At 36.0% G+C, this 10,895-nt stretch overlaps 1 protein-coding gene across 1 annotated transcript in view; it reads right to left on the bottom strand.

Moving 5' to 3' along the window:
- LOC108742961 overlaps positions 1-10,472 on the bottom strand; it is a 308,766-nt gene extending 298,294 nt beyond the window's left edge. Inside the window, exon 1 of the mRNA XM_025975270.1 lies at positions 10,436-10,472. The gene's annotated coding sequence lies outside the window, so the exon portion shown is untranslated. The remainder of the gene's footprint in view (positions 1-10,435) is intronic.
- Between the last annotated feature and the right edge of the window lie 423 nt (positions 10,473-10,895).

Raw genomic sequence — 10,895 nt, forward strand, 5'->3', positions numbered from 1 at the left:
TTGAATCAACTTGCTCGTAAATATCTCATCCGATTTGGTCGGCACCACTGCTGATGGTGTACTGTTGATCTGGTATGATCAAAATCGTGACCCACATCTGGAAGTATTGATAAATTACCGACCAAGAATTTATAATGGAGGAATACTCAATGTAAATTATCAGAATAGCTGGAATTGTCAGTTAGTTTCGTAGTACGCAATTCTTAAGTGTCTACCCACATTTATTGTAATGTAAGTTAGAATATATCACTTACTGATGAGCAAAATTGCAATTTTGGTCTTGGCCTTATATTTTCGCATATATATTAACAAGACCAAATGAAAAATACTGTTTTGTGCAGAAACATTCTCATTAAACACATCAACTCGAATTCGCTACTAGTTTTATTTAAAACATTCTAGTAGAACGGGAGTTCAGTAACGCAACTTCCGAGTGATCTCCGGATAATTTTTTATCTCACGGCTGCACAAAACATTTGGTCCTTCGAGCCGGATATAGAAAAGTTCTGAAGCAGGTATGAAAGAGCTAACAGTGACAGAAAACCCTCATTTATGCTACCAGGAATTATTGAATTCATCACGTACATTTTGTCTGTATGACAATGAAATTATTCACAAAATATTGTAAAACCAAATAATCAAAGAAAAAAATTTATGACCTAAAATGTTTGAAGAAATGTTATAAAGCTGAATTTAACAAAGGAATAAAGAAATTTGAAATGTAATGAAAGTAATTTACAATACTAAATCTAGCTAAACGGAAAAGTTTTCGAATTAAAATAATTGTAAAAAATATAGATAATTATTAGCACTTAACAAATACCAAGACTTCGTATATAGGTGAAAGCTAGTTATTCATAAATTACTTTAAGTAATCCACCAAGTAGTTGAAAGCCTAACTTACCATATCTCCTGGTGGAGTTGCTGCATTTTAACACACGTTTCTTAAAATAAATTGAATTAATTCTCCCTAAATTAGTCGATTTAGGAGTGTAACTGACAATTGCAAATAAAAGCACATTTTAACCTTGATGGACGTGCAAAACAAGGTAACAAAACCAGTCGGGTAAAAATAAACTTTAACTAACGTTTCAATTACCTATTTAATTCGAAAATGCGTAGGAGAGAAAGTAATTAACATAAACGTACATTACTAAATAGGTACTGGAACGGGTAGGTAGGTACCGAAATAGGCACGCTAGGTAATATAATTATTTTTGTATATCCTTCTGGTAATGAAAATTTAAAGTAGGATCAATATCAATATAAAAGGAAAATTAAACGATCGATTTTAAGAATATATGTTTAAATGGGAACTTTGGTTTCATCTGCATTATCTATCTACGGTAGATGAGGTACATTTGTATTTTAATACACATTATAAAAAATGATAAAAGGAAGTCGTTGAGAATTTAAGCAATTTCTTCGCCAGTTGTGAACAGATTTTAATGATTTTTTTATTGAAGTTGATTTGTATATGCCGGAATATTTAAATTATTCCATAAGCGGTTTTCATTCCTCAATGAGACTCCTAGTTTCGTCATAGTGCTAGTTTTTAAGAAACGGGGTTCTTACTCAAGGATAATGCCAATAATTTCTCATAGCTTTTAGAAATAAAATGAAACTTTTATTTTTAATTGCGGATACGGATACGTCCCCTTAAAGCTCGAACACATCAACACTTATATATATTAGTGCCATTTTATCTCATCAATTCTTGTTGGCACTGTCAGCATATCATACCGATTGGCTGGCACGTCGTTGAAGATGCGTTGGGTCCTTGACTTATTTGTCTCCGTTGAAGCACGTTCAGGTCAAATGTCCTTTCAATTTACAAAACAAGTGGTCATTGAGTACCAACTTCTGCCAACAGAGTAAGGTAATGTCCCATCCAGACTGTTGCAGGAGAGCGGCGACTGTACAGATGACGTTGAGGCGAGCGTTGCACTGGAGAAAGCATGTTCTCTTGCACAGTTTTTCTTTTCTACTATACAATTATGGACCGCCAGCTTGCATCAGTATTTACTCTAGTCTCAAGGTCAAGGGCCATAAAGTTTACCAATAACACCCCTCCCAGTACCTAGGTTGCAATAAAAGTTCTGAGATACGCACTCTGTTTCTGCAATTTCTCAAAGTAATTCTCACCACAGTCCATACGCCTTTCCATCCATCCAAAACAAGTACTTCGTGAAACCATTCAAGGTAAAGATCTGCACATGCTTGGACCCAGGCATCGATTATGTTAGCATCAATCGAATAGTGGAGCCCTTTTGGCTAATCCTTGATAATTGGAAACAAACTAAATTCACAAGGAGAGAGATCGGGACACTAGGGAGGGTGGCTCAGTATAGTTAGTCTAAAAGCTTTTGGGAAGTCGGTAAAAAAACTTAAAACTTTTGGGTGTTTCACTCCCACCAGCCAGTAATGCTGGTGGGCGGGCAGTCCCTCCGGACTACGCCGGAAGGTAGGGCGGAAGGCCCTCTTCAGCCTGCTTTCAGGAATCGTGGGAATGGGTGGGTGGTGGTTCGGGTGAGAAAGATGAGACGGACGAAATGAAGACAGAAGAGAATCAAAGATTATCTGTGGAATATTATTGCCCCAGCATTTGCCTAAGTGATCCAAGGAAACCACAGAAAAACTTGGACCAAGGCAGACGGACCCGGAATCGAACCGGCGTCCTCCCGAATTCTAAGCAATGGTCTAAACCTCTAGGCCATGCCGCTCGGTTGGGAAGTCGGTTGTTTCGTGAGCTTTATATGACGGAGCATGATGCTGGTGGAGGTGCCAGCTTTCCAACCAGAGCATGGACAAATTGTCTTTAATTTTATAATTAATTGACGCAAACAATATTCGATGCCTGTATCTCTTTGCTGTAACTGTCTTTTGTTGTTCTAATACAATTCGTTCAATTATTCTCCTTTTTTTCAAAGAAAACCACGATTGTTTTCTCTTTCACTGAACGGGATTTCTTAGCAGAGACTGGTGTTCTTCATCAGTGAGAAAGGTCTCCCTGTATCCCAAATTTTGTAGGCTTTACTTTTGGAATTACTCCCGCAGCATCTCTTTATGAATTGTTAAGTTGACATCAGTATCAAACACTAAAATATGTGGAATAAAACATAAGGTTTCATTTCGTATCTATGTTTATATTACTAAATTTGTATGATCTCTTTGCAAGATTAACTTTTCATTTTCTACTTCTTCGTGCGCCTTAATGAAAAGCCTTCTTTTTTTTAAACCTTGTATGTATTCTATTTTTTTTTTCTGTTTATTTACGAAAATGGATGGTAAGTGTTAAGTATCTACACTTTTGAAAGGACAAACATTTTAACTATCCAACACTAATAATCTCTTTCATGAAAGACAGGATTAATAGCCATGGCGAAAACGTATCTGGTTTTTCGGACGGCAATTTTTTCTAGTTATTTGGAAAAGAGGCAAAACTCATCTTGCTTCCGTAGGTGGCTCTATATGACGACAATTTATACGTCCTTGGTGTTTCGGTATAAAATATGACGCCCCTTGGTGGTTTATCGACTCCATTGTTTCCCTTCGTAAACAAGCAATTTCACCTATCCGGAATTCTCCGTAAATTGATGACTGCTCGCGGATGTCCGCTTGCCTTTCACGAAAAGACGGGGATTAGGTAAAAGATACAACGGAATGAGGTGACCAAGAAGGAAATGAAAAAATATTGCATCTTATCATTTTGCGTCAGAAACAGGCCGTCTAATCTTTGCCAAATCGTCTCACGACCAATGTAGCAGAAAAGCTAAATGACCTGGTCATCTGGCTTCGACAAAATTAATGCAATTGGTACAAAATTAAACCCCCACAACCAATTTCTGTCAACCGATATCTTTCCGGTTCTTAAACTTGTGATTTTTTGAAACAATTCAGTGATAAGAGCTAAAGTATTTTAATATCTAATAGAATAAATTAATGACCAGATGAATTTTTAAAAGGTCGATTTTTCTGAATTAATAAAATTTTAAACAAATCCAACATCGATGGTTACTAACGAAATAAATACTGTCAGATAAGTGCGACTTGGACTAACAAGTCTATGATTTTGGACTTTAACGTAAGTATACCACGTTAACTATTATGATTATTGGTCGAAACACACAGGGTGTTTCTGAAATAGGTACCAAGCTTTGGAGGATGTTAACAACATGCAGTAGGGAATCGCATGGTGAGCTAAACAGTGTGATTCAGGAACAAAAGAAATACAACGTTTATTATACAACACGCTACTGAAGTCAAACTTCTTCAAACAGCTAAACATACCGGGATAGGGGTTAAGGAATTGGTTGAATGGTATTATTTGTACAGTATGAATTTAAATTTTACACTATACATGCCGGAGTTGCCTATAACGAACGTTGCATTGAAGCGCGCTCACGGCTCAAGCGATCCCCACTACGAACTCGACAACATGGCCTAGTAGAGGGGGGACATACATCCGTTGCATGATTTCGTTACATAGCAACTCACATGAAACGAACTTACCCTACCGTGTGTAAAGAAATTTCACTTCAAAAAAAAATGTAAGAAAACCACACGAAGAGAAAATCCTAAACCGGCCCAGGCAACAATTACAGCAATACAGATAAAAAATGTAAACAGTGACGGTTAGGGAACGACTATAATAAACTAAATATCAACAACTTACCGCTACGCTACTACATTTAATAAATTTTAAACTCCCGTTAGGACAACAAATAATCAAATAACTATACTTTGTTGATCGCTGATAGTATACAATATCATTATGTAAACATTAATAGGCAAATCAGTATCCTCTGGATAGGTAATTGTAATTATTTTAAATTTCAAAACCCTCATTGAGGTATTGCCAAGATGTGTTACTTTTCTTATAGCGCTATACTTCCCTTAGAAAAAATTAATTACAACATCAGTAATCATTCGACTCACCATTGTAAAGTAAAATATATCTGTCTCTGCTTTTTCAGCATTAAATCGAAAAATCAAATGAATACTAAAAATATAGGTATTAGTAGCAGACAGCTTATACAATTACAAATTTTTAGGTTAAGTAAATCTATAGCTTTCAGACTTATGAAGAACAAAAAATATACAATTAAGGCTAATATTTAAGGATTCATGCTATTTCCTAATTAACATCACCATTTTACTAGAAGAACAGTAATTTTAGCAAAGTAATTGAAGTTAATTTTAAATTTCATGCGCAACCACTTATCAAGTTAATCTTTGGGTTGCTTAATTTTTCTTCATTAATTCTTCATTTTGTTTCTAGCTAGACCTGGATTCTTGGTATCTATTTCAATGCATTCTTAATTTTCAATTAAAATCAATTACTTTTGTAATTACTCACTAAATTTTTCTTTAAGTAATAAATGAAATAAAACGCACACAAACAGCTGCTTGAGATTATAAGCTATTTTAACACTACTCAGACTAAGCTCCTAGATAACAGACATTTCATTTTTACTAAGTGACTCAGGCTCAAAACTTTTATAAAGATAAAACCAATTTGACCTAATCCATTACAAGCTTTCCTCATTTAAATTTCGTTAGGAAATGCCCGTCTTTTCGAAAATAGTAACAAAGTTAATCTTTTAATACTACACCAAAAACGACTTCGAGGGAAAATTCGATTACAAAATTGCAAAGAGTAAAAAAGGGAGATTAAAATTGAAAATTTAAATCTAATGGGATCTCTACAAGTGGAAATAAATCCAATTCAGTAGTAAAATTTTATTATATTCTTCTCCTTTTCAACACCGAAACTTAACGACATTTCCAGCGAACAAGACTGAATATAAATTATTATTTAACATTAATAGAAGAACCATTCAACAAATTTCAAAAAAGCAGCCTTTATTGTTGTACAGGATAACTTGGAGGGAAAAAGACAAGACAATGGCTAACTAAACCATCTATACTTTCTTTGCATTGTGAAAAAACATAGTACTAAAACTGCAAATTATACATAGAACAAGAGAAAGCAGAATCGTTTAAATCAGATAGAAATTTTGAAAATTCAAACAACGGTTCGTCTACAAAATATTGCTTCTTCTAAAAACAATATTATAGACTTAAATTTGGTACCCATACAAATGGCAAATGTTCTCTAACAATGCATTCTTATCAACCGACCAGGCCCATACATTTAGACGAGTGGTTTAGCACTCGAGTGGACATTGGTTTAATTCAGAGTCCGTCGGCTCCAACTCAAGATTTTCTGTCATTTCCTTGGATCACTTAGGGAACTACTATTCCAAGATAATCTTTCACTTCTACTCTGTCTTCATTTCATCCAATTCGTCTTTCTCTCCCTAACCACCTCTCACTCATTTCCACGATCTCTATAGGGATCCTGAAGTGGATCTTGTGACTTACTCTCCAGTTTTACACCACACTGTAGGTCGGATGGACTGCTTGCTTATCAGCAGTAGATGCTGAGGATGAAATAATCCAAAGTAATGTTTGTTATTAACCTTGTGCCACAGTTTAGCATCTGCGTTGGTCCAAGTTATTCCATGGATTCTTTGGATTGCTTAGACAAATGTTGGAGTAATAGTATTCCACATATAATCACTGACCCATCTTCTGTCCACTTTTCATCCGCCTTATCTTTCTCTCCCTAACCACTTCTCAAGCCTTTCCACGATCCCTATACGGAAGCTGAAGAGGATTTTATGACTTACTCTTCAGTTTTACACCCCTCTGTAGGTCGGATGGACTACTTATCTACCAGCAGTAGATACTAAGAATCAAAAAATCGAAATAATGTTTGTAATTAATCTTGGGCCGCAGTTGAGCATCTGCGCTGGTCCAAGCTATTCCATGGATTCCTTGGGTCACTTAGACAAATGTTAGAGAAATAGTATTCCACATATAATCACTGACCCATCTTCTGTCTACTTTTCATCCGCCTCATCTTTCTCTCCCTAGCCACCTCTCAATCATTTCCACGATCCCTATAGGGAAGCTGAAGAGGATCTTGTGACTTACTCTCCATTTTTACACCACACTGTAAGTCGGATGGACTGCTTATCTACCAGCAGTAGATACTAATAATGAAATAATCGAAAATAATGTTTGTTATTAACCTTGGACCGCAGTTGAGCATCGACACTGGCCCAAGTTATTCTATGGTTTCCTTGAATAGCTTAGACAAATGTTGAAGAAATAGTATTCCACATATAATCACTGACCCATCTTCTGTCTACTTTTTATCCGCCTCATCTTTCTCTCCCTAGCCACCTCTCAATCATTTCCACGATCCCTATAGGGAAGCTGAAGAGGATGTTGTGACTTACTCTCCATTTTTACACCACACTGTAAGTCGGATGGACTGCTTATCTACCAGCAGTAGATACTAATAATGAAATAATCGAAAATAATGTTTGTTATTAACCTTGGACCGCAGTTGAGCATCGGCACTGGCCCAAGTTATTCTATGGTTTCCTTGAATAGCTTAGACAAATGTTGAAGAAATAGTATTCCACATATAATCACTGACCCATCTTCTGTCTACTTTTCATCCGCCTCATCTTTCTCTCTCTAACCACCTCTCACTCATATACACGATCCCTATAGGGAAGCTGAAGAGGATCTTGTGACTTACTCTCCATTTTTACACCACACTGTAAGTCGGATGGACTGCTTACCTACCAGCAGTAGATGCTAACAATGAAATAATCGAAAATAATGTTTGTTATTAATCTTGGGCCGCAGTTGAGCATCTGCGCTGGTCCAAGTTATTCCATGGATTCCTTAGATCGCTTAGATAAATGTTGGAGAAATAGTATTCCACATATAATCACTGACCCATCTTCTGTCTACTTTTCATCCGCCTCATCTTTCTCTCCCTAGCCACCTCTCAATCATTTCCACGATCCCTATAGGGAAGCTGAAGAGGATCTTATGATTTACTCTTCAGTTTTATATCACACTACAGGTCGGATGAACTGCTCGCCTACCAGCATTAGATGCTGAGAATGAAATACCCGAAAGTAAAGTTTGTTATTAATCTTGGACCGCAGTTTAGCACTGCGCTGGTTCAAGTTATTCCATAGATTCCTTGGATCGCTTAGACAAATGTTAGAGAAATTGTACTCCACATAAAATCATTGACCCATCTTCTGTCTACTTTTCATTCGCCTCGTTTTCCTCTCCCTAACCACCTCTCACCCATTTCCACGATCCCTATAGGGAAGCTGAAGAGGATCTTGTGACTTACTCTCTAGTTTTACTCCACACTGTATGTCGGATGGATTGCTCGCCTACTAGCAGTAGATGCTGAGAAAGAAATAATCGAAAGTAATGTTTGTTATTAACCTTGGGCCGCAGTTGAGCATCTACGCTGGTTCAAGTTATTCCATGAATTCCTTGGATCGCTTAGATAAATGATGGAGAAATAGTATTCTACATATAATCATTGACCCATCTTCTGTCTGCTTTTCAACTGTTTCATCTTTCTCTCCTCAACCACCGCCCACCCGTTCTTACGATTCTTAAACGGAGGCTAAAGTGGACCTTCTGCGTAGTCCAGGAGGATTGCCTGATCACCACCACCAGAGGATGTGGGCGATGGGAATGAAATACCCAAAAATATTTTTAACATAAGTTGGACAACGGCTTTGCAGCCGAGACATCTACCAGAATTAAGAATTAAATATTTTCTTGAAATAAGTTCTTATACCAAGTATTTTAATTCCATTAAATGAATTAATTCAATTAAAATATTCTACCATGTTTATCAACATAACGCAGGGTACTGTAGATGTAGGTATGTATGAACGTATGTCCCAGTTCATTTGAAGATAAATTAAATCACAAAACTTCTCCAATTTGTCTTCTCTTCCGCTGAGGCGTCGCACAAGGAATGATTGATAATTTAATGTTGGGAAATCGAGACGAGGTTATAAATCTTAAATTATCTCCTCAAAGTACCGAAACATGTTGTACATCTATACACAACATAATAGAACTACGTGCAATTATACGTTCACATGTAGGAGTATCTATCGCGGTGTTGCTCTCTCGCTCTTTCATTCTCTCACACGCAACCAAATATTCATATCAGCACACAGATTCTCTTAGTTATTTAGTAATGGAGCAGTGAAGGAAGGAAGGAAGGAAGCTTCTAAGAACTGCTCGACATGTAAATCTAAATGTTGCTTCGGGACACACTTAATGCCGTCATACTCAGTGAAGTCGTGACGCACTGTCAAATACGGTAAACTCTAATAATGACGGAAATCAATTTAACTTTGGAATTGTACTAGAACCAACAACTGTCCTTGTGGTTATGACATCATTGTGCTTCGCTATCATCAAAAACAATGTTAATTGTGAAGCATTATTGAAATCAACGGTCACAGCACTTTCACAATCTTAGTATATGAATAAACATAACGTGCTACTACAATCGTTTACACTAACCTCCGAAACCACTCAACCGATTTCAATAAAATATGGTGAATGTATATGGTTAGTTACAACATAGTTAGTTGAGGATCCGATAGGTGTCGCTGTTGTCGAACCACAACTTTTTACTTTCGCAAACCCCTACCTTTCTATATTTCTTAATACTGTTTTAAGGATACTTTTATAGGAGAAAGGGTCATAGTTACTTTTGTTTAATACACTATATAAAGCAGAGGGTAGCCTAGGATCGAGTTGCCTTCAATAAAAAGAAGTCACCTCTATGCTCCCGAACGGTTAAATTCGACAAAGAATGTTTAAGGGTGTGTTTGGAAAAGAAAAGGTTAGACGCGTTCGAAATGTGGTGTTACAGGCGAATGATGAGAAGGTTAGAAATGAAGAGCTATTAGAAACAATAGGTCAACCAAAGACCCTATGGAAGCCAAAACAAATAGGCGAGATAGCTTGGTAGGACACCTTATCAGGCATGGAGGGCTAGTCAGGGACATAGAGGCAGAAACAAGATTAGAATACTGTTCAGAAATAGTTAAGCATGTGGGATATTTTAAAAACAACCAGTCTCAGGATTGACGACTTTATGATGATGATTATGACTGTTTAAAATGAGTTTTAAAAATACCATCCCCGAAAAGGTGTAAAATGGGAGTTTACGTTATACCTAATCTTGTACTTTTAAATTTGGTGAAGAAGGAGAAGTCGAAAAGCAAGCCTTAATCACTCTTTGCAATATTTTGCTTACGAATCTAGCTCGTGTAAAATTGAATTAACTTCGATCCTTTTCCAGTTTTCCACTTCTCTGGCAATTCGTCAAAATAGCCATGCAAGTGGAATAATATTGTTTTTGTTACCATACAATGTGTTCATTTACGCTTACTGTAAAAGTAAGTTTATTTTTATCATTAGTTGGACATAAAAACAATAAAAAAAAATGGAAGTAGATATTAATTATTATAAAACAACACATTCAAAAGTCAAAGATTTTTGTGTAACTTACCATAAACATTTGTTAGTTCAAATCCAGAAAGAAATCTGTAACAAAACGAAAACTGATCGTGAACATACAAAAAATTCAAGCATATTACAAATAGTATAAGAATTAATAAACCGTTTGATTAAAGCGATTTAATTCGTACCCAAATGAAATGCAACAACATAAAATAAAGAATTTGCAATCTATTAGAACATTTTGTAAACAACGTCTTAGACAATCCTTTAGGACATTCAGAGAACTTTAAAGAACTTTTAAAAAAGATACCGTTATGTATACGTGGTGCTAAAAAGAGCCCAAAAATCTCTATAGATGGGACAATTTTGATTGATTAAAGACAGTGATATACAGCCACCAGGATAACTTTATAACTCATCTATAATTATATCTCACTATTAAATTGCTATATTAATATATAAATATGTCTTATCTGTAGACAGAAAAAGGTACATAACGACACATATCG

The sequence above is a fragment of the Agrilus planipennis genome, unplaced genomic scaffold (genome assembly GCF_000699045.2).
Source record: "Agrilus planipennis isolate EAB-ADULT unplaced genomic scaffold, Apla_2.0 scaffold182, whole genome shotgun sequence".
NCBI classification, from domain to species: Eukaryota; Metazoa; Arthropoda; class Insecta; order Coleoptera; family Buprestidae; genus Agrilus; species Agrilus planipennis.